The following is an 8,190-nucleotide window of genomic DNA, read 5'->3' on the forward strand; positions in this document are numbered from 1 at the left end:
CAGACCAAAGGAAGACTGATGACATGGACTTTCCTCCAGAGCCGATGGAGAAAGCGTTCCTCTGGAGCTGATGCCCTGAATTTGGACTTGTACCCTACTGGACTGTGAGAGAATAAATTTCTCTTTGTAAAGCCATCCACTTGTGGTATTTCTGTTGGAGCAGCACTAGATGACTAAGACAGGACTCCACAGCAAAGTTTCCAGATTTGGAGATCAATCAAAATAGTAAAAGAATCAAGGCATAGATTAAGCCAATTCCTGTAATTCAAGAAATGGCACCAAAGGTGTCATACAAGAAAGGAAAAGAAGATGTCCAAGTCTCAGCATCTAGACTTTCTATCCAAATGAGAAATGCTGTAGGCAAAAGATAAGGTGGCAGATGATGAGAAGGGTCTCTACCCCAAAAGTAGCACTACAGTGATGGCTGGCGAGAACCAGACCTACTAGCCCCTTGTCCTTACGTCTACACTCTTGGTTGTTGACATTGTTTTAGGTGCTGAGAAGTCGGTTCCGACTCATAGCGACCCCATGCACAACGGAATGAAACACTGCTGGGTCCTGTACCATCCTCACAATCATTGCTATGTTTGAGCCCATTGTTGCAGCCACTGTGCCAATCCATCCCATGAAGAGTCTTCCTCTTTTTCACTGACCCTCTGCTTTACCAAGCATGATGTCCTTCTCCAGGGATTCTGGTACCTCCTGATAACATTTCCAGAATAAGCCAGACAAAGTCTCACTATCCTCCTTTCTAAGGAGTATTCTAACTGTACTTTGTCCAAGACAGATTTGTTCATTTGGAACATTTCTGATATTTAAGTTCATACCCATTAGTCTTAAACTCCTATGCATTAGGTGAGAGCGCTGGGTAAAGCGCAGGACTGGCTGTGAAGACTCCATGTTTCCCTCCCGTTGAGATCTTATTCAGAAACGCTTCTTCAGGAGTTCTGAGGAACAGGAAGGGTCTACTGCTGCAGTGTTGACAGCAGACATTACGGAACGGAAGTTCTCTAAAGTGTGGGGAGGTGGGCTCTAGCTGAAAGTCATACTTCCCTCAAAGGCAAACTCGTGGTTTTGTTAAACGAGTAGCTGAAGAATTTAAAATAGTCTCCGACAACATTGACTAACTGGGTCATGCAGTAATGACTAAACTAACTTGTTAGTTGCTGTCAAGTCCATTCTGACTCATGGCGAGAGCCATGCATGGTCTTAGGCTGAGTTCTCAAGAGAAGCAAAACTAGTAAAGTGTATAAATACAGAGAGAGAAATTTATATCAAGGAAATGGCTCACATGGTTGTAGAGGCTGGAACGTCCCAAGTCCGTAGATCAGGCTGGAGGCTTCTCCTGAAGACTCATGTAGCTGCAGGAGCTGGTGAACCCAAGATTGGCAGGTCAGATAGCAGGCCTCTGGCTCACAGGCTGCTAGCTCAAGTCCCAAGAACCAGAGGTCAGATGAACAGCAGCCATCTGCAGGATCCAGAGTGAGCAAAAACCAGCAAGCTTTGACAGAAAGCCTACCTATAGGAGATGCAGGCCACACTTCCAAGGGAACAGCCTTTCACTGATTGGCTGCTCATAACAGATCTCATCATGGAGGTGATTACATCATTACGTAGCTGCCAAACTACGTCATAACTGCCAGACCGCTTGAGAATTATGGCCCAGCCAAGTTGACACACGACCTTAACCATCACGGCCATCAAAAGAAAAACCTGGATGGATTATGTTACCAGTTATATTTTAACTCAAGAGATTAACATATTAATGTGGGGACATCAAAAACAACCTCATGTTAGCTGTCCAGGGTCTTAAAACAGATCCTAGTGGATTCTATTTTTGTTTACGACAAGTTGAATGACTGAATCATTAAACAGGTCTTATTTATGATCCCAACACCAACAAAAGGCACTTATACTTCAAGACTCTGAAGAGTTTAAAAAATAAAAAAAGCCTTTGAAGACAAACAATAAATAATTGGAAGAAGAGATGGAAAAATCTCACCCTCCCCATAACTCCTAAGAAACAGAGACCTCATCATTCCACATTCCATAATCCCCATATACAAATGAAAAGCACAAACCCATCCACAGGGATTATATTTCTTATCCATCTAAACTATTCAGTTTGCAAGCAGGATTATATTTTAATTTCATCAATTTGAGCAAGTTCAAATACATTGGCTGAAATAGGAGTCCACTCAGATTATGCTTGGATGTACTACAAGCTTTGTTCAAAATAAAAGGAGAGTTATTTTATTAGAGGTCTAACAACTCATTTTAAAATACAACACTATAGTAAAAGAAATTTTCTCAACAATTAGACTGGCCCCCATGGGTTCACCCAGTCTCCATGGCTCCAGAAAATCTGCATTTCTTGAGGTTTTTTTTGAGAATATACACAGCAAAACACATACCAATTCAATGGTTTCTACTTGTACAATTCAGTCACACTGATTACATTCTTTGAGTTGTGCAACCATTCTCACTCTGCTTCTCTGAGTTTTCTTCCCTTGTTAACATAAACTCACCGCCTCCTAAGGTTCCCATCTAATCTTTAGAGTTGCTGTTGTCATTCTGATCCCATAGAGGTAGATCTTGAAAGAACATAATGCTCAAGGCAGACCTTTTCTACTAATTAAGCTAAACTGTTGTTCAGTTTTAAGATGACTTCAGGGGATATTTTTGGTTTAAGTTTTAAAGATTATCTCGGGTCAATAGTTTCAGGGGTTCATCCACCCTCTATGGCTACAGAAAGTCTAGAGTCATGAGAATTTGAAATTCTGTTCTGCATTTTCCCCCTTTTAATCAGGATTCTTCTAAGGAATCTTTGATCAAAATGTTCAGTAATGGTTGCTGGACACCATCCAGTTCTTCTGGTCTCATGGCAAACAGGCAGTTGTTCGTGTGGACAAGTAGCCACACATTCCATATCGTTTTTAACCACCCTTTTCACGTAATGTAGTATAAGCCATTTTTCAGAATGGATCTAAAGTGGTAGAAAAAAATAAATCAGGGTCATGCCTATTTGAAAAACAAAATAAACATAAAATATAACATTTGATAGCGCAAAAAAAACAACACAGAAAGAAAGCAAAGAACTTTTTGTCTCTTTAGAGGTAAATACAAAAATAAAATTATAGCATCATTGTAAACGCAAATGAGTTTTAATAAAATGGTGGCAAGACTAAATAAGACCAATTCAGAACCAAAACGCCCCTAAAGACCTGCCAAAGGGTAAAGTGTCTGAGTCTATCGAGAGTAAAAGTAAACAGTTTTATTGAGGGGATATAACGATTCCAACTGGATGGCATTCAGGAAGAATTTCCTCAAAATGCTCTGCCTTTCTGGAGACAAAGTTGAACTTTTATACACAGTGTTAGGTATGGCTAATCCCACAGACATTTCAAAAACAGCTCTTTCTTCATATCAGTTCATCTTATCTCCTAGAAGATCATCTGTGAAAACATTCTCTCCAAGGGCATTGCATTTGTGTTAGACACTTCCTGGAATGTTCTAGGCTCGGACATTACTTTTCCTTTTGTCTCCCTCCCCTGCTCACTCAGAGCCATCTGGATTAACCCTTTACTGAGTGCCTACTTGTCAGCCATCTTGGCCTGGCTGAGAGCCTCAACCTGATCTTAGAAACTCCTTATCAGACCTAAAGGATTTAGCAAATGATCAGGACGCATACTCATATGCACCACAAATTATCTGAAAAAGGTTTATGTCTACATAAAGTTTCACTTTCTAGGAAAATCAAAACCCCTCACAGACTGTACATGGATTATACGAAAGGAGATAGAAGAAAATATTTTCAGTGATATGGCCATTTGAAATGACAAGACATCAGGAGGAGTTAGTTTTACTGCAGAATTTTACAGATCATTCCAAGGGTGCTAAATAACGCTCACTATAATTTTCCAATAGATTTTAGCAGATGGGAGGTACTTACAGCTCATGGACGGAGCTATGCACACATCAGAGACCTACTCACACTTAACAGAGTCCCCCCAAAACCTACATACACAAATCACTCCTTAACCGAGATCTGAAGTGATTACCTACATACTAGCAAAAAGATTGGATAATATAGTTGGAAAACACTATTAAAACAACTAAAGGATAAAGGATGAACAGTTTCCACAATGTTGTAGTGTGCCATTGAGTCAATTCTGACCTTACAGAACAGAGGAAAACTGCCCCACAGGGTTTCCAAGGCTGTAATCTTTATGGAAGGAGACTGCCCCATCTTTCTCCCGCAGACTGGCTGGGGAGTTCGAACCACCGACCGTCTGGTTAGCAGCTGAACACTTGAGATATATATATATGTATATCACTGGTTCTGTTTCTCTGGAGAACCCTAAGATAGTTTTTATCCATTTCTAGCAGCTTTCTTGAGATAATCAACACATTAAAACTACTCATTTTAAGTGTACAGGTCAATGATTTTTAGTACATTTATCCAGTTGCACAGCTATCAGCTTTAGAACACTTCCGTCATCCCAAACGTTCCTTCTTCCTCCTTTGCCATCTGTCCCCTCTCCTGCCCCAGCCCCAGGCAAATACTGATCTGCCTTGTCTCCATAGTTTTATCTTCTGCGGAAATTACATAGATACAAGTGGAATCTTGTGTGTCTAGCTGCTTCTACTCAGCACATTTTAAGGTCAATCCATATCGTTGCATGTATCACTAACCTGTCCTTTTCTATTGCTGTGTAGTATTTCCTTGCGTAGCTATATCCTGTTTTATTTATCCATTTCCAGTTAGCGGTCATTTGATTTTTTTCCCCCAGTTTTTAGCTGTTATGGATTGAGTTGTATCCCCCCAAAATATGTACTGAATTCCCAGCCTTTGTACTTACAGGTGCGATGCTATTTGGAAATAGGGTTTTCTTTTGTTGTGTTAACGAGGTCATGCTCATGTAGGGTGGTTCCTAAACCTAATCACCTCTGAGTTATAAAAAGAGCAGCTTAGAGACGCACACAGGAGAAGACAGATGTCATGTGAGGACCATCTACAAGCAAGGGACCCAGGAACGCTCAGGGCCAGCAGCACGGAAGGAATTAATGGGGCCAAGACCCCGACTTGGACTTCTAGCCTACGGAGTTGTGAGAGAATAAATTCCTGTTCTTTAAGGTGCCCACACGTGGTCTTTCTGTTCCGACAACAGCAGGCGACCGAGGCAGAAGGCGTTCGGAAAACGCTGCTATGAGCGGTCACATGCATATCTTTCTGTGAACATGCGCTTTTGTTTCTCTTTTTTCACTCTAGGGGCAAGAGCGTGGGGTCCTCTGGTAATTCTACATTTAACGTTTGGGGGACTGCCAAACGATTTAGTTAGTTTTGATATTTGCAAGATGCAAGCCTTTCGAAGCCTCCGAAAAATTAAAGGAAAATGAAGATCCATCATTTTTAAAGAAAATCTATGTACTATCACCTAAGCCTCCCTACAGCCTTGGGAAGTAAGCTTTGCCATCCAGTTTTCCAGTGGCTCTGATAGGCTAAGTCCTTTGTCTATGGACACCAGGTGGGAAAGGCAGAGCCAAGCCACTGTCCCCATCCATGTTCCTGACTGCCCAGAAGCCTGTCGAAAGCCCGAGGATGCTAGCAGTCCAGGGAAGAAAAAGGCAGCGCTGCTCTTTCTCTTTCTGTTTGCTTTATCAGTAGAATCCCCAGGAATTGCTGCACACGTCATTCCAAATTATAAAGTATGAAATCTGGTTGTGCTTCACACATCCCTCGGTGTGCAGGTGGTTACAATTGGCTCATCAAATCCATTATGCTGACTCTTGGAAACATTTTATCTACTTCCAAGCTATTATCTGGCTTCAGTATTACTCAAAACCAGTGTTTGTGGCAATGTATATGCTGCTCCTCAATTTAAAACAAAGCTGCTTACAAACTTATAGGATAAATAACATATTCCTTAGCTGGACACATTAGCTTCCCTAGCTTCTCAACCTGGGCTCCAATCAGCTTTTTCAGTCACCTTCTGCCTCTCTCTACTGGTGGAATTTCTCCAGATTTTCAAACAGGCTGATTTCATTGTGTGGAATTTTGATTCTCAGCCCAGCCCCTGCCCCTCCTAATCTCAGCCCTGACCTCTGACCCTTATGCGTTCATCAAAGCAATCCTCCTTGGCATAATTACTCTGCCCCCTGGACTCCTTCTAGGATGGTTATCTGTTTATATGTCTGTTTCTCTCACTGGATTGAGAACTTCCGGGAGCAGTGGCCAAGGTAGATCATTCTGCTTCATTTACACTGAACACGTGAGTCACGTGGGAAAGAAATGTCAAAGAGGACTCTGGATTCTATAGCGCGGCTATAGAAACACTCCCTACCAGCTGAAGATCCATAAGCTTTTAAACTATGAAGTCCAAACTCACCTCATCAATTTCATCGAACTGTCAAAGATAAGAGAAAGTTCACTAGGAAGGACCCAGTGGGGGGGACACAGGATGACTTGTGTGTTTACAGACAGAGGCACCTCCCCCCTTAGATAACCATAGTTTCTCTTCCTTTCTCTGTCTCCAAAATTCTCCAAAGAGTCATTAGCATCAGCAGTGACCACTTCCTCCCCAGCCGCTCGGTTCTCAGTCCTTTCCAGTGACCCTTCACCCTGCCCACACGCTGCAACTGCTCTCGCCAAGGACACCACTGACCTCAGAGTTGCCCAATCTAATCCCAATGTTAGTTTGTAGCCTTTGACCCTGTTTCCCCACTTCCTTCTTTTTGGAAACCTATCCTCCTTGACCGCCCCTACACTTCTGCCTTTATGACCACACTTTACACCGCCCCCGCCCCCAGGGATCTACCCTTTGTCACTTTGGTTGGCTTTTAAAATAAACCGACTATGCATTTGCTAATATCCTGTAAGGAGCCCTGGAGGCTCAGTGGTTAGACTGCGGACTGCTAACCGAAAAGCTGATGGTTTGAACCCACCAGCCACTTCATGGGAGAAAAGGTAGCAGTTTGCTTCTGTAAAAATTATGGCCTTGGAAACTCTACACGGCAGTTCTAACTCTGTCCTACAGGGTCACTATGAGCTGGAATCAAGTCGATGGCTATGGGTTTGGTTTTGTGGTTTTTTTTTTAAGTATCCTGTAATTCTTTTATCTGTGCACTGAAACTTCTGTTAGATGTAACACTAGCTCGATTTCCTTGGAATATAACTTTTTCCACACTGCAGAGAGTAGACTTTTAAAAACACACCTTTTTAAAGACCCTAGTATTTCTGGAAATCTGAAAAACAAAAAAGGAACAATGAAAGTAATGCTGTTAAAAAAAAGACCTTGACATCCGTCTCAGGGTTTTAAGACATTGTTGTAACTGGAGCGCTTCAGCAAACTTTTAGTCTAATCTCAAATGTCATATTTCTGGTATGTTTTTTAAATTGCCTTACTATGAACCTGGGGGGCATTAGAGCCCCTGAGGGGCCAGAGAGGGGAGTGCCTGCAGGCGCGGCTGAGAAGAGGCTGCCCTGATGGAAGAACTGTATCCTGAGCGTTCCTGAACCCAAATTGTAACTTGTTACTTCCCTAACAAACCCCGTAACTCTGAGTATGGTTATGAGTTCTGTGTGACCATTGCAACAAATTACTGAAATAAGAAGAGAAGTAGAGAGTGCCATGGGAGGGATGGTTGGTATCAGAATTGGTAAAAAGGGCTGGCGACAGAAGGCATGTCTGAACTCTGCCTCATAGGAACCAGCCTTGGGCTGTTGATCTCGATTCTCCTTCCCCCTTGTGAAGTTAGAGGAGGTCAGACGCCTCTGCCATGTCATTTTTACAGGTAATAGAGTCAGAATCTACTCAACAGCAACGGGTTTGGGTTTGGTTTTAGATAGATAGACAGACAGACAGATAGATAGATGACGGTAAGAGAAATAAGGGATTTGTTGGGGAAAGGAAGAAAACAGTAAAGAAAACTTCTGAAATATTTGTTTTCTCTCGAGTTGTATAGTGATTATTCGGGTCAATATTTTATTACGTCTATGTATCCCCTATTTGGATATGCAGAGAACAATTACGGACCGTGGACACTGAGCTGTCAACGATGATTCTCCCCAAAGGAAGGAATCGGGGTGGGGAGGCTCAGATTTCACTTTACAACACTCTAGATTGTTTGAATTGTTATGGTAGGCACACGTGATTTTGAAAAGATAATAAACTCACTAAGATAAAAGGT

The sequence above is a fragment of the Trichechus manatus genome, unplaced genomic scaffold, assembly GCF_000243295.1.
Source record: "Trichechus manatus latirostris isolate Lorelei unplaced genomic scaffold, TriManLat1.0 scaffold00102, whole genome shotgun sequence".
NCBI classification, from domain to species: Eukaryota; Metazoa; Chordata; class Mammalia; order Sirenia; family Trichechidae; genus Trichechus; species Trichechus manatus.